Source organism: Calliphora vicina, chromosome 2 (genome assembly GCF_958450345.1).
Source record: "Calliphora vicina chromosome 2, idCalVici1.1, whole genome shotgun sequence".
NCBI classification, from domain to species: Eukaryota; Metazoa; Arthropoda; class Insecta; order Diptera; family Calliphoridae; genus Calliphora; species Calliphora vicina.
This window is the reverse complement of record NC_088781.1, coordinates 40,941,911-40,969,127: the sequence shown is the minus strand read 5'-3', so window position 1 is coordinate 40,969,127 and position 27,217 is coordinate 40,941,911.

Here is a 27,217-nt window from a genome sequence, read left to right as displayed (position 1 = left end):
TTTGTTTTTTTTCCATAAACATAAATTTACAGAGAAAAAGTTATGATAATATTGATTTTTTATATAAAACTTATCGATAGCTTCGATATTTTATAGAAAAGTTATAGTTAAATTTGAGTTTCTATGGAAATGATAACGATTACTTTAAAATTTTATACAACATTTTTCGATAACTTTTATATTTTATGGAAAAGTTATCGATCAATTTAGTTTTCAATAGAAAATATGTCAATAACTCAAATATTCAATAGTAAAGTCATCGACAACTTTAATATGTTATAGAAAAGTTATCGATAATTTTAAAAATTTATAGAAAAGTTATCGATAACTATAAAAATTTGTAGAAAAGTTATCAATATCATTGATTTTCTCTAAGAAAGTTATCGAAAACTTTAATTTTCTATAGAAAAGTTATCGATAACTTTTATTTTCTATAGAGAAGTTATCGATTGCTATAATTTTCTATAGAAAATTTATCAACAACTTAAATATTTTTCAGAAAATATATCGATAATTTGAATTTCTTTAGAAAACGTATCGATAACATTAACTTTGCATAGAAAAGTTATCGATAACTATAAAAATTTGTAGAAAAGTTATCAATATCATTGATTTTCTCTAAGAAAGTTATCGAAAACTTTAATTTTCTACAGAAAAGTTATCGATAACTTTTACTTTCCATAGAGAAGTTATCGATTGCTATAATTTTCTATAGAAAATTTATCAACAACTTAAATATTTTTCAGAAAATATATCGATAACTTGAACTTCTTTAGAAAACGTATCGATAACATTAACTTTGCATAGAAAAGTTATCGATAACTTTAAAAATTTATAGAAAATATATCGATAACTATAAAAATTTGTAGAAAAGTTATCAATGTCATTGATTTTCTCTAAGAAAGTTATCGAAAACTTTAATTTTCTATAGAAAAGTTATCGATAACTTTTACTTTCCATAGAGAAGTTATCGATTGCTATAATTTTCTATAGAAAATTTATCAACTTAAATATTTTTTTAGAAAATATTTCGATATCTTGAATTTCTTTAGAAACGTTATCGATAACATTAACTTTATATAGAAAAGTTATCGATAACTTTAAAATATTATAGAAAAGTTATCGATAGCTAGCTATAACCATTTATTGAAAAGTTATCGATAACTTTGTTTTTCTATAAAAAAAGTTATCGATAGCTATGATTTTCTATAGAAAATTTATCAGATTCTAAAATTGTTTCAGTATATTTAACGATAATTTGAATTTCTTTAGAAAACTTATAGATAACTTTGATTTTCTATAGAAAAGTTATCGATTACCTGAATTTTCTATAGACAACTTATCGATAACAATAATTTTATATAGAAAAGTTATCGATAACATTAAGTTTTTATAGAAAATTTTATCATAATGTCTATAAAAAAAATTTTACGATAACTTGAAATTTCTATAGAAAATTTATCGATAACTTTAGATTTCTATAGAATATTTATCGATAACTATAATCTATATAAATGACCGAAATAACAGTTGAAAATTAGTGACTTATTTGGACCAATGATATGTTTGGCTGGAATAGTGTGTATAAGTTTTTTCTGTCACACTCTTTATGTCTGTTTATTTAAATAGTTATTGTGGAATATCTGGTGTACTATAATTGTTAAAACTGCAAAACTTCGCGGAATTTACATTGGCACCATTGAGCGCTTATTGCTTTAAATGGGCGGAATTGGGCGTGGCCCCACCCATACAATATAAATCCTTAATAACGAATATCTGAAGAACTATAATGGTAAAAGTATTTAAACTTTTTACTAATCTTCACTTTAGCTCCGAACATTTTATCGATAACTTAAATTCTCCCTGTGAAATGTATCGATAACATCAATATTGACACATCTTCTTACCTCAGGTAAGCAGTAAAATAAAACTCCCTAAAAATTATTGTAACTTTTAACAAAAACAAGGGAAATTTATCTTCCTACTCCTTTGCAAATACTTATGTACATTTTAAATATTCAGTTATTTACATCATGTAAACACTGCAGATCCATTGTTATTTTATTATTTCTTTTTTTTTTGCTTAGCATATAATTTAATATCAAACCCTTTTTTGATCATCTGATATCATGAGTTGCTGAACGGAATATAAAAGACTTTTCACTCTCGCCTACTTTGTTTCAAGCAACAAGAATGGAGAAAAGAAACTAAAGAATTAAATTCAGATAATATCACAACAACATGATGATGATCATGCCTTGACATCCTTTTCCGTTCTCAATTTTTTGTATAGTTTTGATGTTTTTTTTGTTCAATACAGAGAGCTGTTATGACTTTTAAATACATGAAGACCCTTGAGCTTGATAAATGTTGTTGACTGACGATGGCGGCGGCGGCGTCCACGCATAATTTACACAAAATTCTTTAACTCCGCTTAAATAACTGACTTGATGTTGTTGTCGTTTTGTTGTAAAGTACAGTTAATGTGAGTACTGAGTCGCACAAATGGCAAAAAGTCTCAAAAGAAATTATTGCAAAAAAAAAAACTAAATAAAAGTAAACGTGTGTAAAGAGATGAATACAAAAAGAATACGGCATAAAAGACCGTCTGCATTTTAGTCGGTCAATAACGGGAATAAGTTATTTTAATGAGAAAATAAAGAAGACACTGTTGAAGAACAATAAGAAGCCGAGAAAGAAGTTTGACTAACAACACAACAACACAACACCACCACCACCGGTACTGCCACCATTAACTACAACAATTATTCACGGGTGCGACGACATTTTAAGCACTGAAGATGTCTGTTTTCTTTACTTATTAAATACCATTTGCCAGCTTTCAGCAAGAAAACAAAAGCCACAACAACTACTCAGGAAACCAATATGAAGAATGTTTCTTTTTTTATTTACATACATGCAGTCATATGGTTAATATGCAACATGAATGAATATTAAATTGGAATTTAGGTAAAATTAGTTATTGTATAGAAATGGCATTTATCAACAGATTTTAAGTCCATATTAGAAAATTTAAATTATCGATAAATTTTTTAATAGAAAATTAAAGTTATCGATCAATTATATACAGAAACTTAAAGTTATTCATCATTTTCTATAATAAATTAAAGTTAACGATACATTTTTTATAGAAAATTTAAGTTATCGAAAACTGAGGTTATTGACAAATCTTCTATAGAAAATTGCAATTATCGATACATTTTCACAAAGAAAACTAAAGTTATCGATAAATTTTCTATAGATAATTAAAGTTATCGATAAATTTTCTATAGATAATTAAAGTTATCGATAAATTTTCTATAGATAATTAAAGTTATCGATAAATTTTCTATAGATAATTAAAGTTATCGATAAATTTTCTATAGAAAATTAAAGCTATCGATAAATTTTCTATAGAAAATTAAAGTTATCGATAAATTTTCTATAGAAAATTAATATTATCGATAAATTTTCTATAGAAAATTAATATTATCGATAAATTTTCTATAGAAAATTAAAGTTATCGATAAATTTTCTATAGAAAATTAAAGTTATCGATAAATTTTCTATAGAAAATTAAAGTTATCGATAAATTTTCTATAGGAATTTAGGTAAAATAAATTATTGTATAGAAATGGCATTTGTCAACAGATTTTAAGTCCATATTAGAATTATCGATAAATTGAATATAGAAAATTTAAATTATCGATAAATTTTTTATAGAAAATTAAAGTTATCGATCAATTATATACAGAAAATTAAAGTTATTCATACATTTTCTATAATAAATTAAAGTTAGCGATACATTTTTTATAGAAAATTTAAGTTATCGAAAACTGAGATAATAGAAAATTGCAATTATCGATACATATCTTGCCATAATCTGTAGAATATTAAAGCTACCGATAAATTAGCTATAAAAAATTAAAGTACCAATAAATACTTTATAGAAAATTAAAGCTACCGATACATTTTCTCCACAAAACTATGTTATCGATATATTTTTTTTCGGAAATTAAAGTTATCGATAAATTTTCAATTTTCTATAGCAAACTAAAACTATCTATAAATTTTCTATATAAAATTAAAGCTAGCGATAAAATATCTATAACAAATTAAAGTTATAGATAAATTTTCTTCAAGAAAATAAAGTTATCGATAAGTTTTATTTAGAATACTAAAGTTATCGATAAATTTTCTATAGAAAATTAAAGCTATCAATAAATTTTCTATAGAAAATTTAAGTTATCGATAAATTGTCTACAGAAATTTAAAGTTATCGATAAATTTTCTTAAAAAAAAATAAAGTTATCGATAAATTGTCTATAGAAAATGTAAGTTATCGAAAATTTTTTTACAGAAAACTGAAGCTATCGATAAATTTTCTATTAAAAATCAAAGTTGTCTATAATTTGTCTATAGAAAATTAAAGTTATCGATAAATGACTTAAAAATTACAATCTAAATAATTTTTAACAGATATTGCAACATGTGGCCGAGCGTTGACAAGATGGAATATTACGGTTTCATGTCTCGCCGTTTTTCGGCAAATGATCACTTTAAATCAGTCAGTTGCGTTCGGTACAGGTTCCCTGTGATGGTTTGACCAGATGTCAACAGCTAATAATAAATAGGAGCCTTTGGGTCCTACCAAATACAGAGCGTTTTGAAATTGCTGCTTGAGTAGCTCCGAATGATTTTACCAGCTCTTGTTGAGTTTAACAACAATCTTCATGCCTCCAATTCTTGGTCTTCAAACTTTTTTGGCTGGTCTGGGCGATCTTTTTCTTCAATGGCAAATTCACAACATCTGAACCGCACAAACCACCTCTAGCACATTGAAACCGATGGAACACATTCACCATAAGCTTTGGTGAGCAATAAATGTGCTTCAGCGGCACTTTGTTTCAAATTAAAGAAGTAAAGCAAAACTTCCCGCATATGTCTCTTTTCGAAACTTCAAAATGACATATAAGTTATTAAAAACAAAAACTGCGTTGAAAAGATACGCCATCTATTCTAAATCCCACATTTTTATGTCATACATCCAAAATCATTGTTATCGAAAACATTTTTATATAAAATCAAAATAATCGATATTTTCGAATTTCCATAGAAATTTTAACGAACATTTTGAGTTTCCATAGAAAAATTGTCTATGAAATGTTTTGGAATAGCGACCCTTTAATTCTAAAAGGGCATATTGAGTATATCATTTTTGTAGAATAAACCTATAGTCCAGCTGATTTGAGTTTTTTTTTTCAAAGTTTTAATTTTTTGATCGAAGGGAGCATTGTACTAAATGAGAAAAAATGTTGTAAGTTTAATGTCTGAGAGAATTCTTATTGTCAGAGTTATATTGTGAAATATTATGGGGATTATTTTTGTAGATCTTAACCCTCTATCTCCTCTCTTTAGGGGTTAATTTAACGAGAAAATCAAAAAAAGCTCCTCTCAAAAAGGACATTTAAGGATTAAAATATTCTACGAACATTTTTGATGGAAAATTTCAGTTGGGGTCACCAAAGTTGTAGATAAAGCTCTTTAGGCTTAATTAGCAAAATTAAAAGCCACCTCGGATCTCACATTTTTTTAAAAAATCGGGAAAAATCCATGTATGATCCGAATGAGCTGAACTTTAAAATAAAAATAGTCCTTGAGATGATCTGCAAAAAACATGCAAACTTATGTAAGTTAACTCTTTTAGTTTAAGAGATATTTAGGTTTATTTATGCATTTTTGTTCATTATGCTCGATTATTTTTTTTCGCTTTTTTGTATAGAAAATTAAAATTATAAGATTTTTTTTAGATAAGTTTAACAAGAAGATTATTTTTCACATAAAAATAAAGTTAACGATAAATTTTCTATAAAGAATTTTGGCTATCAATAAAATGTTCGTAAATTTTATGGATTAATTTTCAAGCCATTTATAGCTCACAATACAATTTTATCCCTAACATTATCCTAAGTAAACAATTAAACAATCCATAAAAAATTATTTTCATCCATCAATAGGGATTCAAAAATATATTTAGTTTAGAACAATACATTTTTCATTAAAGTGTGATTTCAATTAAACTATTGTATGTTAGTTCATTCATTTAAATGAAACCTTCCCCTTAGTTTTTCTAACTTTTCATTGTTTTCGTAAAATTCTTTTATTTAAAAATGCTGTTAAATGTTATATCAACCATTATGTTCTTGCAATTTCTTTTAAATTTCATATTGTTTATAGAAATTTATTGTGGATTTGAGTCATAATTAAAAAGGCCTACTTTCATTAAAATTTCCGCATTACTTAATTTCCGTTGAAGTGGGGGAACAAACAAATAGCAAAAAAAAAATAAGAAAAATAAATATAGAAAAATACTTATAATATTTACACAAACTTCTTTCTCTAGGCACATTAATACAAGTGCAAATACTTAAGTGTTTAATTACCGATGTATGATGGGGTTAGTAAAGAAATTTAGGTCAATTTTTTTTTTAATTTATTTATTTTTGTATTTTAATTTTATACTCACATTTCAGTTCAGTTCATTTCACTTCAATGTAGAATAAAATAAGTGGTAGCGCAATTATAAGTAATGAAATCGTAAGAAAGAAGAAATGTATTATTCTGTAAGTAAATAAATAAAATGAAAATAAATAAATATATGTATGTATGTAAATGTAAAAAAAAAATAAATTAATATGTTTATAAAAATGGAATTTTAATTAATTGGCATAAAATATTTGAATGTAAGTAGTTATGTATTAAGAGCATGAAATAATCAGGGAGGTGGCTGACAAATAAACTGTAATATCAAGGAAAAGAGAGAAAATTTAATAAACTATTGTAAAAAATATTTAAATTTATTGTTTTTGTAAAGAAAACTTTTGATAGAGAAAATATTTATATTTATTTCTATAGAATTTCATCAATAACATAAATTTTATTTTAACGTTTGCTAAAATCATCAGAAAGTTTTCTGATCGCTTTCCAAAATTATAAAAATCTTTGAAGTCGGAGGATAAACAAAAAAATGGCACGTGTTAAAAAATTTTACATGTCGACGGTATCCTACTTTGAGCACTCATAGCGCCGTCCCTGAAATATTTGTAGGGCTCATTTCAAACTTAAACTGGAATACTCCTTGGCAACGTCAAATATTATGCCGATATTACCGATATTATATTATCTAATTTTCTATAGGTAAGTCATAGAAAATATATTGATAACTTGGGCTTTTTATCAATAACTTTAATTGGTTATAGAAAATTCATAGTTTACTTTGATTTTCTATAAAAAAAGTTATCGATATCTTAAATTTTGTATTGAAAAGTTTAAGTTTAATAAGTTTAATTTTTTCCAAAAAACTTATCGCTATATTTAAATTTTATACAAAACTCATCAATAACTTAGATTTTCTTGAGTTATCGCTATGCTTGATACTTTAGTTTTGGTTTTCTATAGAAAATTTATCGATAACTTTACTTTTCTATAGAAAATTTATCGATAACTTTACTTTTCTATAGAAAAGTTATCGATAACTTTACTTTTCTATAGAAAAGTTATCGATAACTTTACTTTTCTATAGAAAATTTATCGATAACTTTACTTTTCTATAGAAAATTTATCGATAACTTTACTTTTCTATAGAAAAGTTATCGATAACTTTACTTTTCTATAGAAAAGTTATCGATAACTTTACTTTTCTATAGAAAAGTTATCGATAACTTTACTTTTCTATAGAAAAGTTATCGATAACTTTACTTTTCTATAGAAAAGTTATCGATAACTTTACTTTTCTATAGAAAAGTTATCGATAACTTTACTTTTCTATAGAAAAGTTATCGATAACTTTACTTTTCTATAGAAAAGTTATCGATAACTTTACTTTTCTATAGAAAAGTTATCGATAACTTTACTTTTCTATAGAAAAGTTATCGATAACTTTACTTTTCTATAGAAAAGTTATCGATAACTTTACTTTTCTATAGAAAAGTTATCGATAACTTTACTTTTCTATAGAAAAGTTATCGATAACTTTACTTTTCTATAGAAAAGTTATCGATAACTTTACTTTTCTATAGAAAAGTTATCGATAACTTTACTTTTCTATAGAAAAGTTATCGATAACTTTACTTTTCTATAGAAAAGTTATCGATAACTTTACTTTTCTATAGAAAAGTTATCGATAACTTTACTTTTCTATAGAAAAGTTATCGATAACTTTACTTTTCTATAGAAAAGTTATCGATAACTTTACTTTTCTATAGAAAAGTTATCGATAACTTTACTTTTCTATAGAAAAGTTATCGATAACTTTACTTTTCTATAGAAAAGTTATCGATAACTTTACTTTTCTATAGAAAAGTTATCGATAACTTTACTTTTCTATAGAAAAGTTATCGATAACTTTACTTTTCTATAGAAAAGTTATCGATAACTTTACTTTTCTATAGAAAAGTTATCGATAACTTTACTTTTCTATAGAAAAGTTATCGATAACTTTACTTTTCTATAGAAAAGTTATAAAATTATTGTTCTATAAAAAATATATCAATAGCTCTAATTTTATAAACAAAATTAATCGCTAACTTTTGTTTTCTACAGAAAACTTATAGATAACATTAAGTTTCTATAGAAAATATATCGATAGCTTTAAATTTCTAAAGAAAATTAATCGATGAATTTAGTTTTCTATAGAAAACATATCGATTATTTTAATTTTCTATAGAAAACTTATCGATAACTTTAGTTTTCTACAGAAATCCTATTGCTGAATTTATTTTTCTACAGAAAATGTATCCATAACTTTAGTTTTATATGTATATAAGAACTTATACTTAACTTTTTGTTTAGAAAACTTATTGATAACTTTAATTTTAAATGACAAATTTAATTTTTGTTTTCTATAGAATCGATTACTTTCATTAAATGTAACGATGACTTTAGTTTTCTACAAAAAACTTATCGATTACTTTAATTTTTTATAGAAAATTTAGCGAAAACTTTAGTTTTCTATAGAAAACTTAACGACAATTTAAATTTCCTAATAAAAATTATCAATAATTTTTATTTTTTAAAGTTCTATATATATTTTTTAATTAGTTCTATATAATTCTTATCGATAACTTTAATTTTTTGTAGAAATCCATAATTTTAATATTCTATGTAAAGTTTAACCATCCCCTCTTAATGCTACGCTCTTTCCAATTACTAATTAAATAAATATATTATGCTAAAATGCACAAAAACTATATATTGCTCTCATTTTCTTAAGGTGTAAACATGACAACATTGTGTTAAACATGCTGTTTGCGAAATATTTTAATATATTTTTTTTTTTAAATTTTTTGCTAAAATTTTAACACGTGTATATTTGTTTGTAGAGTGCTGACTGAGGTTAACAGCCCTCTTATTTGAGCAGTACAATAACAAAATTAAGAAAATAAACTATTGAACACAATTAACAAATATCAGACCACAAAGTAAACTAAACTACTACTATACACAGTAGTACTAATTAATTTGTTTATGCAAGGCAATTTACGGTGCAGTTTTTATTTTTTTTAATTTTTGTGTGTGCAATACTTAGTAGTATTATTTTTGTAAAGTATTAACTAATAAAGAGGGGAAGTATAGCGTTTGCTAAAATAAAATAAATTAAAATTTTAGTATTTTTAAATTCGATACTTTAAAATTGCCATACACCGAAATAAAATATAGTTGGACATGATCACAACAAAAATTTTAACATGATTAAAGGGAATTCAATAATATTATGGTCACTATAAATATTTATATGGTTGCGGCAGCCATAATATTTTACAGTAGATTATTACTGCAGTCATGTGAATCGTAACTGTAACATATTATGGATACCGCAACCATATAAATAATCATAGTGACCATAATATTGTTGAAATTATGGCAATTATATTTTTTCTCTGGATAATACAGTAATTTGTTCATGGATATAATTGACATTGTTAAGTTTGATCTTATTGACATTTTTACATTAACTATTTAGATCATACTTCCCCTTGTATTAGTCTAGGCTGCCGTCATTATTCTTTAATGCTTTTATTTGTTTCTTTTTTGTTTCATTTAAATATTTTTTGTTTCTATTTTTCACAAAACTGTGTTAATTATTGCAGGTCAGAGTATGCAACATAAAAAAAGGCTTAACAACAATAACAAAAAAATTGCAGCAACAGCAGCAGCCATACTTGTATTAACAAAAATGTAGCAGCAGCAGCAGCACTAACTATTTATTACATCAAAGAGAAATTGTAGACAATAGAAAATTTATGCTCGAAAGAAACAAAAAAAATAAAACTGCAACAAAAACGGAAATAAATTAAAACAACAACTGAAAAAAAACTATAAAAAAGGGTTATAAACTCACATACATATGAGATATTCATTAAAAAAGAGCACAGACAGACACACTCACTCACACACTAACCCATACTAATATGAAGCATCATGCTACAAAATGCATGCAACTGACTGCATAAAAAACTAATAATAATTGTAAAAGTGTGAGCATATGTGTTGGTGCAACGGCAATAAGATGCAAATAAAAAACTATACAAAATGACATAATTTAAATTAACGGATGACAATCATTAGATAGTAAAATGACTTATTTGCCATAGTGACTGACACATGTGTTAAAGTATTAGTGTACGTGTGTGTGTTTGTGTAAGTGCAACTTGAGTTTATATTGTTGCTCTCAAAATCGTCATCACAAATTTTTAATGAGTTTCTCTGTAGTAACTTTGATGTCATGTATTTTATTTATTTTTTATTCCTTTTTAGTGGAAGTCTTTATATGAATGTTTTTTTAATAATGTTCTAAATCGTAAAAACTTGAGTTCATTGTTTAACTGAAACATTTTATGATAATGTGTAGGACTCAGGAGATTCAAATTTAAGAAAAATTAAACAATGATGTTGTTTGAGAAAAAATTTCTTAAAATTTACTGGCAATAATTTTGTACTTTATGGAAATTCGATGCTCCCAAGGTCTAAAATTGGCATTCGTCATCAAAACCCAATAAGTAAAATCGTATAACGATTAGAGGTTGCACATTGTATTCGAAAGTTCGAGTCTTGGGTCAAAGTATGGGTAGAAATAATTAAAAGTAAAAAAGAAATGTCGACTAATGATCGTTCGATTAATCGAATAATTTCTTACGAATAATTATTCGAATAATTTAAAAATGTCCATTTTCGAATAACGAATGATTCGAACAATTTTATGTAGCATAATCGAATAAAACGAATAAATGTTCATTTCAAATTTAAATAAGTAATAATGACTCACAAAAATGTTATTGTTTCTGAAATTCGACAAATAACTAAAGACAAAGAGACTTTCGATCACTGTAGATGAGTGTTCCGATGGCTCCTTCTATAAATATATAAATATTACTGCAAGAAGTTACATTTCTAAAAACAAATCTTTCAAAATTTTTAACTTAGGACTTGAACCAATGAAAATAAAAGGTACGGAATAAATTATTTGTTATTTAGCTGGCGAAATATTAGAATAATCGCAATTAATAATCTAAATTTTAACTTAGATTAAAGTGGAGTTGAATGTGATGGAGAATGTGATTTTTAAAAGGTCGTCGAAAGTGATATTTAGGATGACATTTATAATGATTACATTGAAATAGATGAAGGCCATGATCTTAAAATATATGAATATAAGTGATGTTATTAACTGCGTAAATAAGTGTTGCAAAATATTTAATAAATCGAATGAAGAAATAGTGAATAATTAATTTACTAAATAATTAGTTACTCAATTTAAAACACGAATTAATGAACGACTTAAAAAAGTTCTTAATACGTTTATATTGTATTTGAATTCAGGATCATGTCCAACTAGCTCAAATTTTTTAAAGCATAGCTCCAAAACGGAAACTAAAGGGTTTGACTAGCAACAATTGTTTTGTAGATTGTTCGAGAGTTAATCTGATCAGAATATTTCTGTTGAAAATTTAATGATGGACTTTGTTTTCGAATGTTTTTTAACATTATCAATACTTGAATTGTTAACTTTAACGTTATTTTTGTTGTTTTTCTTTAACAATAAATAAAATATTAAAAAACCGACATCAAAACTTCATTCTTTACTTGTTTTAAAAAAATTTAAATTATTCGAATAATTCGATTAATTTTAAACGTGTGATCGAATTATTCGAACATACTAAAATCTCTTATTCGAATTATTCGTTTTATTCGAACAAGAGAAAAATCGAATAATTCGAATACCCTAGTTTCAACCCAGGAAAAAGGTATTAATTTCAACCAGAACTGGTTCTATAGAACTTATGCATACATCCAGTACTCGTTCTTGTTTGGCATTGAAATTGTCACCTCCAAAAATGGTTCTGAATTAGCACTCGTTACTTAGAACGGTTCTGGAATCAGTTCTTTAATCAATGATTTTTGTTTGAACTTGTCACTCTCGGAACTAGTCTTAGAGAAGCTTTGCGAAGCAAACACACATTATTAAAAACAGTTCTTGAACTAGTTATTTCGTTTTAAATTGTCACGTTAGGAACTAGTTTATAAAAGCATATGGGGAATGTTTATTGTTTCTATGATTTATTTATATGTATAATTAGCCTTTGAAGACTTTTTACCGAATATATTTCTGAATTCATTCAACGCCCATATGCTAAACATAAATGAGAATGCCATTGAGGTTATGGTTTACAAAGATCGCTCCATCAAAAAGAGTTGGGAGACCAAGAATTGGAGACATTACTCCATGAAGATTTTTTTCAAACTCAATAACAGATTGCAAAATCATTGGGAGCTACTCAACCTGCAATTTTAAAACTTTTGCGAGCAACAGGAGTCATTCAAAAGCTGGGAAATTGGGTAACCTGCTTTGAAGCCGTGAGACCTTAAAATACGATTTAGCATGTCCTAAATCATTACATGCGATGAAAAATGGATCAATACGATAGCCGGAAGCTCGGTTAACCAGACGAATCGACACCAAAGAAAATTTTCCATGGCGCTAAGGTAATCCTCTGTATTTGGAAGGGACCAACAACGTCCTATCTATTATGAGCTGCTGAAATCTGACCAGACCATCACTGGGAACCTGTACCGAACACAACTGATTTGTTTTAAGCGAGCATTTGCCGAAAAACGCCAAGAATATGCGGCCAGACAAGAAACTGTATCATGACAGCGCTACACCTGTTAAAAACTATTTAGAAAGAAGTGGTTGGAAAGTTTTGCCTAATAATAATATTCTACAGAACTAGTCTAGAACTAATTAATAACTACACCATTTTTCATTGAAATTGAGAAAATTCCAAATGAAATTGAGAATTTGAAATTGAGAAAATTCCAAATGAAATTGAGAAATTCAGTTTTAAATTGAGAAAATTCCAAATGAAATTGGGAAAATTCCAATTGAAATTAAGAAAATTCCAAATGAAATTGGGAAAATTCTAAATAAAATTGAGAAACATTATATAAATTATTTTAAACTAAAAAGAACAAAATTAACGTTATATCAGATGTGGAAAGATGTGATATTTTGGGTAGAGCGACCAATTTCAATTTATTTTGTCGTAGAAAACATGGTTGGTATTGTGTTGGATCCCGAACAGTTCTTTTGATACCTATTTCCCGTGGCCCCGATATCCACCTGATAGGTGCAATTGGTACCGCAGGCATTATTCAAATGGATAGTCGCAGAGGTTCGTTCACTGCCGAAAGCGCAAACGAATGGGTCGAAAGTATTGATAGCAAGAGGTGGGTAATCAGTTATCTGAACTCGTTTTGGTATGTGACAATGCCCCTTGTCACAGTCGTTTAAGTGAAATTTTCGACAACTCTCCAGCAACACTTTTACCATTGAGTCCCTATTCACCAAAGCTTAACTCTATTGAAATAATTTGGTCCAAAATCAAAAATATTGTGAAGTCAAAGATGAATATACCAACCGTAAATCCTCCAAATGTAAGTTCTATATAACTATGTACTGGAGATTGAAGTAAGCGCTTTGGAATTGCAAGATATGCCTGTTGGTCAATATTATAATATTTATTTATGTAGAGTAAAATAAATTTTCTCAATTTCATTTGGAATTTTCTTAATTTCAATTGGAATTTTCCCAATTTCATTTGGAATTTTCTCAATTTCAAATGGAAATTCTCAATTTCAATTGGATTTTTCTAAATTTGAAATGGAATTTCTCAATTTCATTTTGAATTTTCTCAATTTGAAATGGAATTTCTCAATTTCATTTGGAATTTTCTCAATTTAAAATGGAAATTCTAAATTTCATTTGGAATTTTCTCAATTTAAAATGGAAATTCTCAATTTCATTTGGAATTTTCTCAATGTCATGTATAATGTTCTCAATTTCAATGAAAAATTGTGTAGTGACATAAATCTGGTTCCTTAAAACTCTTATATAAGTGTTTTATAATCACAATAACGTTCCACAGAACTGGTTCCAGAATTAAAATAACTAGTTCCAAGGCTGACATTAAAGAAACTGAAGTGGTTCTGATTACACTCGTTTGAAAAATAATGGTAAAAATAAAACTTTCATCCCAACAAAATCAATGGCCGAATAGAGCCCCCGTATCCTTTGAAGTACAAGGACGGGTCAGTAAGTCCGTTACTTTTTAAATTTCCCAGCTCTTAACTAGAAGGGCAACACTGCTCCTTTCAACAATGAAGGCCAAGGTAGGTTTGTCAGTCAGGGTGACTGTTTTTTGGAATGCATGCGGTATAATCCACATTGACTACCTTCAAAGAAGTAAAACAATCAATTATGCCAACTTATTGGGTCGATTTTGCCAAGAAAAATTATATTTTTCACCAGGACAATGCAAGGGTGCACACATTTGCAGTTTCCACGATAAAAATCTATGAATTAGGCTTTGAATTGCTTCATCATCCACCCTATTCGCTGGATTTAGCCTCGAGTGACTATTTCTTGTTGCCAAAGTCACGGACTCATTGAGCCGCCCTTGTATTAGTCCGATTGAAAAATAATGTGGATACAAATTCAGAAAATTACAACTTTAAGCATATGTTTAGTATAAGTCAAAAAAGGGCTTAAAATTTAAACACCTGTAGTACCAAAAAAGATTTACAAAATCACATAAAACTTGTTAGCAAATTATTATTTAAAAACTTCATAAATGTTATACAAAACTTCAACACACAATAAATTACTTCACAATTGAAATATTTCTAGTTTAAGTGTTAATTTTTTTTAGAAAAGTAATAACCATTTAAGTATTATTTTAATTTAGCAATAACTTTTTTCCCCCAGTATATAAGATTATTACATTTTTTACACTGAATAGCAACAATTTCTCTATTTACACAGAATACAAATGTGCAATGAAATCATAAATTCTTTGGAAAGCAATTTGTTGAAATTACAACAAATAAAATAAAATTCGAAAAAAATATATAATAAAGTTTGCCATGGCAACAATTAAGGCTTGTACTTAAAGTTGAAATTTTTTCTTAAACAGAATACTACTGACAATGAGAGTGTGTGGGTTTTTTTATGGTTTATTGTTGTAAATTTAAAAACAAAATGAATTGGCAATAGAATTAAACGAGAAATAAGTGTAGAAGTAGTTAAAAGCTTAGAAAATTTGCAAATTATAATGGAAATCTTAGTTATTTACATGGCGTATAATAGCGGGGTTTAGGTATTACAGAATGTTTTCTGTGTGAAAAAACCCCGTGAAGATATTTTATTGGATAAACCAAAAATTTAAAAGAAATTACTTGATGTAAATAATACTTAAAACTTAAATTATTGTAACTTGACTTGTTAACAACCATATTTTACATGGTTGACACTAAGTAATTCAATAATTTATTACGTGTAAACATTACACTAAACTATGTAAATAAAACTATTATGAAAATTGTATTCAAAATTCCTAAAAATTAGAATAATAACGATTATTTACATTGTTGACATAAGGTAATTTACATTATGTAAACAATTCATATTTACTCTTTTTTCAGTCTAATTTAAAATTTGTGAACATATTTGGCATTTAAAGTAATATTTGACATAGAGTAATTTCATTATTTACATTATGTAATCAATTAATTTTTACACTTTTTATCTGTGTAAATTGACCAATTTTACATTTATTTCATTTATTCACACGATGTAAATAATGATTTAAATAATGTAAATAATTGGTTAAACTAACAAATTTCTTTAAATTAAATAAAAATTATGTTAATCCCTATTTTATCCTATAAATTTTAATTGTTTACATTATGTAAATAACTTAATAGACATTATTGATTCACAATTTCTTTTACTAAAGATATTTTACATAAGTAACACAACAATTATTTACAGTAGTTGGTATTAAGAAATTTTATTATTTACATGATGAAAACTATTCCCTTTTACATTTCATACCTTTAAGTAACAAAATTGTTTGAAATAATGTAAAATTTATCTCAGAGTATTTTTACTACTATTTTAGAATTGAAAAATAATGATGGTTTTGAAACCAGTGTTTCATACAAAACAAATTCTACGAAAAATGTTACATAATGTACTACGTTTTGGTAAATAGTAGTAACTAATTTAATACTTTTTTATAAAATTTATGTATAAAAGGATCTCTCATTAAAGTTTATATTTGGGGATATCTTTTGTTATACAAAACAGTAATTAATTCAATATTTTTTTAAAAACGTAGTATTTTTAGTACTATTTTAAAACTTAAAATCAAATATATTTTTGAAATCCATGTTCTATTATTAACAAATGCTATGAAAAATTTTATATAATTTAATAATTTTTATTAAAAAGTAGTAGCTTATTTACTAATTTTTTGAAAATAAGTATAAGAAATATCATTTCCTTAAAAGCTAAATTTTGAGATATTATATTCCATAGAAAAAAGTAATTTATTGCACACTTTTTGTAAAAAGTAGTATTTTTACTACTATTTTAAAATTGAAAAATGGTGATGGTTTTGAAATCACTGTTACATATTAAATATATACTCTGACAAATTTCACATAATTTACTACTTTTTATTAAATAGTAGTAACTAATTTAGTACTTTCTTGGAAAATAAGTATAAAAAATATAATTTCCTCAAGAGTTAAATTATTAGAAATTATATTTCATACAATAAATTTTTTATTCCATACTTTTTGTAAAAAGTAGTATTTTTACTACTAATTTAAAATTGAAAAATAATAACGGTTTTGAAATCACTGTTTCATACTAAACAAATTCAATGAATAATTTTACATAATTTACTACATTTTCTTAAATAGTAGTAGCTAATTTACTACTTTTTAGGAAAATAAGTATAAAAAATATAATTTTCTCAAGAGTTAAATTTTTAGAAATCATATTTCATACAAAAAATAATTTATTCCACACTTTCTGTAAAAAGTAGTATTTTTACTACTATTTTAAAATTGAAAAATAATAATGGTTTTGAAATCCCTGCTTCATACTTAACAAATTATATGTACATTTTAACATAATTTACTACTTTTTCTTAAATAGTAGTAGCTAATTTACTACTTATTGGAAAGTAATTATTAAAAATATCATTAATTAAAATAATTTTTTTTAGAAATCATTTCCAGTAAATTTTTCCCTACTTTCTGTAAAAAGTAGTATTTTTACTACTATTTAAAAAAAAAAAAATTATGATGGTTTTGAAATCACTCTTTCATACAAAACAAATTCTATGAACAAATTTACATAATTTACTAATTTTTATTAAATAGTAGTAGCTAATTTATTACTTTTTTGGAAAATAAGTATAAAAAATATAATTTCCATAAAAATTAAATTTTGAGATATCATATTTTATGCAAAAAATAATTTATTCCATACTTTTTTTAAAAAGTAGATTTTTACTAGTATTTTAAAATTGAAAACAAATTTTACGAAAACTTTTACATTATGTACAGAGAACCCACATCTATATATCAAACTCAATATTGAATTTCATAATGATAAAATTAGCAGCTTCTTAGCTAATTTCTACTTAGAAACAAAGTGCTTGGATTTTTCATATTTCCACATTTAAATTGACAATACAACAATAATTTACCTACTTATTATCTATAAAAAGTCACCATATGTAAAGAATCTTATTAAACCTCATTGTTTATTCCTAAACTATTTCCCTTTACTTTACTCAACCTCACTTGTATCTTGCAAAATCGTTTGTCTCTTCATTACTTTTACCTTACTTTTCTGTTCTCTGGATTTTATCTTTATTTGCATTTTCTGTTATTTTGTAATCTATAAACCCACACATATTGTTGCCATGGTTTTTGTCTTCTTTTAATAGTAAATCTATTTTTAAAATCTCTTTGTTATTATTCATTTAATACACTGCTATTTTTACTTTAGTTAAATATATATATATATACAGAGGCTATTAATAAACAGCAAAAGATGGCAATAATAAAAAACTATAACTCGTGTCATAAACCCACTCGAATAAAAAATTGTTGCTGGGCGTTAATAACACCGAAATAAAAAAAAAACTATTAACAAAAATTACTCATGCAATTGTCATGTGTAATGCGGTTTGGTTGTGGGCATATTAAGGAGGTTGTAATTTAAACAAAATTGCCCAATTCACAATTGGTGTCGTAGCGTTGTATCGTTGTATGTTGTAGTTTTTTTTTATTAATGTTTTGTTTTTGTTTCGAAAAATTTGTTTGAAAAATATTTATGACATACAATGCTACAACACTACGACATCAATTGTGAATTGAGCAAATATTACTAAATTTCAAATACAATTATTATAGACTACTTCAAATTAATTTATGCACCTAACTTGCAAACATTAATTAATACAAAAATCGAGAAATCATATTCCATACGAAAAAGTAAATATTTCCGTACTTTTTGTAAAATGTAGTATTTTTACTACTATTTTAAAATTGAAAAATAATGATGGTTTTGAAATCACCCTTTCATACTAAACAAATTATATGAAAAATGTTATATAATTTACTACTTTTTGTTAAATAGTAGTAACTAATTCAGTACTTTTAGCTAAATTTATATAAAAAAATACCCTTTTCTTATATCCTAAGTTTCGAGAAATCATATTCCATACAATAAAGTTAATATTTCCGTACTTTTTGTAAAAAGTAGTATTTTTACTACTATTTTAAAATTAAAATATAATTATGGTTTTTAAATCACCATTTCATACTAAACAAATTCTATGAAAAATTTTACATAATTTACTACTTTTCCTTAAATAGTAGTAGCTACTTTACTACTTATTGGAAAATAAGTATAAAAAAAATCATTTCCTTAAAAGGTAAATTTTAAGAAATCATATTCCCCACCAAAAGTTAAAAAATTCCGTACTTTTTGTAAAATGTAGTATTTTTACTACTATTTTTAAAATTTAAAAATCATGATGGTTTTGAAATCACCGTTTCATACTGAACAAATTCTATGAAAAATTTTACATTACTACTTTTTGTTAAATAGTAGTAACTAATTTAGTACTTTTTAGAAAATTTATATATTTATATATAACAATAAAGATAATATTTCCAAACTTTTTGTAAAATGTAGTATTTTTACTACTATTTTAAAATTGAAATATATTAACAGTTTTTAAATCACCGTTTCATAATAAACAAATTCTATGAAAAATTTTACATATCTACTACTTTTCCTTAAATAGTAGTAACTAATTTAGTACTTTTAGCTAAATTTTTATTAAAAAATATACCCTTTCCTTAAATTCTAAATTTCGTGAAATCATATTCCATACAATAGAGTTAATATTTCCGTACTTTTTGTAAAAAGTAGTATTTTTACTACTATTTTAAAATTAAAATATAATGATGGTTTTTAAATCACCATTTCATACTAAACAAATTCTATGAAAAATTTTACATAATTTACTACTTTTCCTTAAATAGTAGTAGATACTTTACTACTTATTGGAAAATAAGTAAAAAAAAAATCATTTCCTTAAAAGGTAAATTTTGAGAAATCCTATTCCCTATCAAAAATTAAATATTTCAGTACTTTTTGTCAAATTGAATAAAATTTATGGTTTTAAAATCACAGTTTCATACTAAACAAATTCTACGAAAAATTTTACATTATGTACAACTTTTTGTTAAATAGCAGTAACTAATTTAGTACTTTTTAGAAAATTTATATATAAAACGATCTCTCATTAATGTTATATTTGAGGAAATCTATGGTTATACAAAATAGTAATTAATTCAATACTTTTTTAAACGCGTAGTATTTTTACTACTATTATAAAATCTAAAATTAAATATATTTTTGATATCCATGTTTCATAATTAACAAATTTTACATAATTTATTACTTTATATTAAATAGTAGTAGCTTATTTACTACTTTCTAGAAAATAAGTTTTAAAAAATATAATTTCCTTAAAGCAAAAATTTTGAGAAAACATATTCCATACAAAAAAGTAAATTTTTTTGTACTTTTTATAAAAAGTAGTATTTTTACTACTATTTTAAAATTTGAAAATAATGATGGATTTGAAATCCCTGTTTCATACTAAACAAATTCTATGAAAAATTTTTCATAATTTACTACTTTTTCATAAATAGTAGTAGCTAATTTTTTACTTTTTGGAAAATAAGTTTAAAAAATATCATTTCCTTAAAAGTTAAATTTTGAGAAATCATATTCATTACCAAAAATTAAATATTTCCGTACTTTTTGTAAAATGTAGTATTTTTACTACTATTTTCAAATTTAAAAATCATGATGGTTTTGAAATCGCCGTTTCATACTGAACAAATTCTATGAACAATTTTACATTATATACTACTTTTTGTTAATTAGTAGTAACTAATTTAGTACTTTTTGCTAAATTTATATCAGAAAATACCTTTTCCTAAATCCTAAATTTCGAGAAATCACAATAAAGTTAATATAAAAATAATTATATTTTTGATTTATTCTCGTTTTTCTATGAATGGACGCAGAACGTATGAGTAATATTTATTCAGGGTTTAAATCTAATATAAAGTATACTGTGTTTTAATAATGTTCTTCAAAATCATTCAACTTTCTATAAACATTTACAATTTTAACTGCTAATCTTTATACACATTTAATAAGAAAAAAATAATTTTAATTCTGAACTTTAAAATCCTTATCCATTTGTTGAACTCAACTCTCAAAACTCCCTTTTATTTAAAACATTTAGAATTATTTAGATTTATTATAACAACTACATATTATTAAGCTATTGTTTATATGCTAAATGCCACAACTGCAATATTTATTTTCTACTTAAATTTAGTTTATTATTGCCGCTGCTGGTGCTGTGGCTTTTCATATCTTTTGAGTAGTTATTTGTTTCTGCATATGCTTCCCTAGAGACTCAACTCAATGGAATTTTATAATAGAATAGGGACCACAGCCAAAACGTAAAGATGATTTAGCAAAAAACTACAAAATGAATTGAGTAGAAAAAAAAGTTTTCAACAATACATTTATTCTCTAACAATACTAAAAATATGGGAAAAACATTTTTGCAGGTAGAAGTCAATTTCTTAGAAATGTTTAGAAAACTTGAAAGAGTTTTAGAAGATTGAAATAAATGTTTGTTTAAAAAATAACAAAAAAAACAACTAAAGATTATTTAAGTCTTAAAATGGAATTTAAAAGAGATTTTACAAATTTTTAATGACATTTGCTAACTCAATTAAATTAAAGCAAGATTTATTTACAGAAAACAAAACTTTATTAAATATTCCTATTCAAATCGTAATTGTATGAAACATAATTAATATTTTTGCTACCTAAAGTAATATTTTTAATACTATTTTAAAATTGAAAAATAGATATATTTTTGAAATCACCGTTTCCTATTTATCAAATTCTATGAACAATTTAACAAAATTTACTACTTTTTGTTAAATAGTAGTAGGAAATTTAATACTCTTTGGAAAAATAAGTATAAAAAATATAATTTCCTTAAAGTTAAAATTTTGAGAAATTATATGCAATACAAAAAATTAAATTTTTACGTAATTTTTCTAAAAAGTAGTATATTTAGCACTATTTTAAAATTGAAAAATAGAGATGTTTATAAATTCCCTGTTTCATACTAAACAAATTCTACGAATAATTTTATATAAAATTTTACATATTGTTAAATGGTAGTAGATAATTTAATACTTTTTGGAAAATATATTTGTGAAATGATCTCTACTTAAAATTTAAATTTTAATAAATATGTTTGTATACAAATGAATAATTAATTCAATACTTTTGTAAAAAAGTAGTATTTCTACTACTGTTTTAAAATTTAAAAATTAATATACATTTGTAATCACAGTCAAATATTTGACAAATTTTATAAAAAAAATTTCATATTTTGTGACCTTTTGTTAAATAGTAGTAACTATTTTACTACTTTTTGGAAATTAAGTATAAAAAATATAATTCACTTAAAAGCTAAATTTTGTCAAATCATATCCAATACAAAAATAATACATTATGTAAAAAGTAGTATTTTTACTACTATTTTGAAATTAAAATATAATGATGGTTTTTAAATAACGGTTTCATACTAACCAAATTATATGTACAATTTAACATAATTTACCACTTTTTGTTAAATAGTAGTAACTAATTTACTACTTTTTAGGAAAATAAGTATAAAAGTATAATTTCCTAAAAAATTGAATTTTGAAAAATCATATTCCATAAAAAAAATAATTTATTCCATACTTTTTGAAAAAGTAGTATTTTTACTACTATTTTAAAATTGAAATATAGTGGTCTTTAAATCACGGTTTCATACTAAGCTAATTCTATGAGCAATTTCCCATAATTTACTACTTATTAAATAGTATTAGCTAATTTACTACTCTTTTGGAAAATAGGTAAAAAAAAAATATATTTTCCTTAAAAGTTAAATTGAGAAATAATATTTCCTACAAAAAATAATTTTGTCCATACTTTTTTGTAAAAATAATAAACCATCATTGGTTTTCAAAACGCTGTTTCATACTAAACTAATTCTATGAACAGTTTTACATAATTTACTACTTTTTATTAAATAGTAGTAGCTAATTTACTACTGTTTTGGAAAATAGGTAAAACAAATATATTTTACTTAAAAGTTAAATTTTGAGAAATCATATTTCATACAAACAATAATTTATTCTATACTTTTTGTAAAAAGTAGTAAATTTACTACTATTTTAAAATTGAAAAATAATGATGGTTTTCAAATCCCTGTTTCATACTAAACAAATTCTATGAATAATTTTACATAATTTACTACTTTTTCTTAAATAGTAGTAGCTAATTTACTACTTTTTCGGAAAATAGGTATAAAAAATATAATTTCCTTAAAAGTTAAATATTGAGAAATCATATTTCATACAAAAAATTATTTATTCCATACTTTTTGCAAAAAGTAATAAATTTACTACTATTTTAAAATTGAAAAATAATGTTGGTTTCGTTAAAAGTAAAATATTGAGAAATCATATTCCATACAAAAAATAATTTATTCCATACTTTTTGTAAAAAGTAGTATTTTTACTACTATTTTAAAATTGAAATATAATGATGGTCTTTAAATACCTGTTTCATACTAAACAAATTCTATGAATAATTTTACATAATTTACTACTTTTTCTTAAATAGTAGTAGCTAATTTACTACTTTTTCGGAATATAGGTATAAATATTTTTAATTGTAGTTTTTATATTAATTGTAGTTTTTATATATAGCTAGTAGCTTTTATTAACCATATAAGGCCCTTAAGAATTAATTAATAATAAAAAAAATACAATTTCCTTAAAAGTTAAATTTTGGGAAATCATATTCCATACAAAAAATTATTTATTCCATATTTTTTTTAAAAACTAGTAAATTTACTACTATTTTAAAATTTAAAAATAATAATGGTTTTCAAATCCCTGTTTCATACTAAACAAATTCTATGAATAATTTAACATAATTTACTACTTTTTCTTAAATAGTAGTAGCTAATTTACTACTTTTTCGGAACATAGGTATAAAAAAAATAATTTCCTTAAAAGTTAAATTTTGTGAAATCATATTCCATACAAAAAATAATTTATTCCATACTTTTTGTAAAAAGTAGTAAATTTACTACTATTTTAAAATTGAAAAATAATGTTGGTTTTCAAATCCCTGTTTCATAATAAACAAATTCTATGAATAATTTTACATAATTTACTACTTTTTCTTAAATAGTAGTAGCTAATTTAGTACTGTTTTGGAAAATAAGTATAAAAAATATAATTTCCTTAAAAGTTAAATTTTGAGAAATCATATTCCATACAAAAAATAATTTATTCCATACTTTTTGTAAAAAGTAGTATTTTTACTACTATTTTAAAATTGCAATATAATGATGGTTTTCATATCCCTGTTTCATACTAAACAAATTCTATAAATAATTTTACATAATTCACTACTTTTTGTTAAATAGTAGTATATAATTTATTACTTTTTTGGTAAATAAGTATTAAAAATATAATTTCCTTAAATTTAAATTTTGAGAAATCATATTTCATACAAAAAAAATAATTTATTCCATACTTTTTTTAAAAAGTAGCATTTTTACTACTATTTGAAAATTGAAATATAATGATGGTCTTTAAATCACGGTTTCATACTAAGCTAATTCTATGAGCAATTTCCCATAATTTACTACTACTTATTAAATAGTAGTAGCTAATTTACTACTGTTTCGGAAAATAGGTATAAAAAATATAATTTCCTTAAAAGTTAAATATTGAGAAATCATATTTCATACAAAAAAATAATTTTTCCATATTTTTTGTAAAAAGTAGTAAATTTACTACTATTTTAGAATTTAAAAATAATAATGGTTTTCAAATCCCTGTTTCATACTAAACAAATTCAATGAATAATTTTACATAATTTACTACTTTATCTTAAATAGTAGTAGCTAATTTACTACTTTTTAGGAAAATAAGTATAAAAAATATAATTTCCTTAAATTTAAATTTTGAGAAATCATATTCCATACAAAAAAAAATAATTTATTCCATACCTTTTGTAAAAAGTGGTATTTTTACTACTATTTGAAAATTTAAATATAATACTGGTTGTTAAAAAGTAGTAACCAATTAAGTACTTTTTGGAAAATTTATTTATAAAATGACATTATTGACATAGAAGAGGTCATTTTAAATATGGAAAGAAAAAATTGTATTTCTACTATTTCAAGGGCAATATCTTATTTATCTTTACAATAAAATCCAATTTAAACTTGGTTTCGACATGTTTTTCAGTAGAACAAGTTGAGTTGTAGAAAACTAAACATTTTCAAAATTTTGAGGTAATTTTTACTACAGTTGGATTAAATATTTAAAACTATTATTTTGATTTAAATAAATTTAAAATTTTATAAAATATTAATTTACTAATTTCCCACTTCTTCCCTGTATAATCTAATATACATTCAAATATAACACTCTTGAAAGTTATTTATGGAGACAAATTTTTTGTCTCTTGATTTCCAACTATCAGGTTAACTATGGTAGAAATGTTAAAACTTTGAGCCAAATCAAAAAAAAAAAAAAACTCTAAGACTTCATTTGTTGTTTGTTATTTACTTATGAAGAGGTTTAAAACATCTTATATTTTTTTAAGGTTTCTGCATGATTAAATATTAAAAACTATGTACAAATGTAGTTTAAAATTTAAATGACTATTTCCGGTCAATTTAAAAGGAAATTTAAATTATTCATGTTGTTTGTATATACATAAATACATACATACAGGGCAAAAAAAAGCCAATAACATATTCAATTTTCCAGAAAAAAAAAACATTAACATTTGAACTAAATTTCCATTTATTTATATCACATGCAATTTTCATTTAGTTTAGTTTTATTTAATGTACACAAAAACACACAGCAAAAAAAAAATTGATTTTCTAGCATAAATTTCAATTTACTAAAATGTTTTCATTTACATACAAACATAATTCTAAATATTTTTTTTCATATTTATGTCGAAAACATGAATATTTTACATTGTTTGTCAATTAAATAAATTAGAAAGAAAAAAATGATGCAACAAAAATTTTAACATTTTAGACAAATAGAAATGGGATTTTTTTTTAACAATCATCTAAGTAAAAAATAGTTTTTATATACTATTTGTATAAAACAAGAAATATGTGTATAAAAAAGAAGTAATAAATAATAAATTTATAGGAAACAATTTTTATGAAAACTGTACCCATGACAACTTTAGAATAGAATCATCCTACATGACAACATAGTAACCAGCAGCAACAACATCAGCAACTGCAGCTAGAAGAACAACTATGAGAACAACATCAATATCATCGTCATCATCATTATCATCTTTTAAAACTGCTTTAGTCTTTCTTTCCTTTTGCTCTTTGTATTCATAGTTTTTGCCCATAAATTTAAAAAAAAAAAATTGCATTGGGTTGATAAAAAAATACATCCAGCCTGTTTTACTACATAAATGCAGGTATGGGAAAAGTGAGATTTTCATTTGGTTTAATGGTTAAAGAAAATAGTAACTTTTAGAGCTCGAAGGCTGTAAAAACTAGTTTCTAAGGAAAATAAAATGGCAGTGCAAAGTTGGGGAAAACTTTCTAAGAACCTAACCTGTCAGCATTTGGAAGAGACTTTGGGACAAATGTAACTACTTCGTCAAACCTAGAAGATAAAAGGATGATTTTTTTAGCTTCGTACATTGATCTTCCATTTGTTACTTCATCATTACTACCAGAAGTTGCTAAAGAGAAACAGTTATATGAAGGCAAAAAACACTTGCTTCGAAAATGTCGAATTTTGTACCAAAACGTCATATGAGGGAAGTTTTTGAATATGAAAAACAAGCGAGAGATTTAGAAGTTTTGAAAGTGGTGATTTTGAAACGGAAGACAAAGATAGCCTAGAACAGCCAAACTAGTTTGAAGATAAAGAATTGTAGGAATTATTCCATGAAGATCGTTGTAAAACTCAACAAGAGCTTGGAAAATCATTGGGAGCTACTCCAGCGGCAATTTCAAAACGTTTGCAAGCAGCCGGATTCATCCAAAAGTAGAGAAATTGGGTACCATACGAATTGATACCGAAAGGCGATTTTGCATGTCCGAAATTATGATTGAAC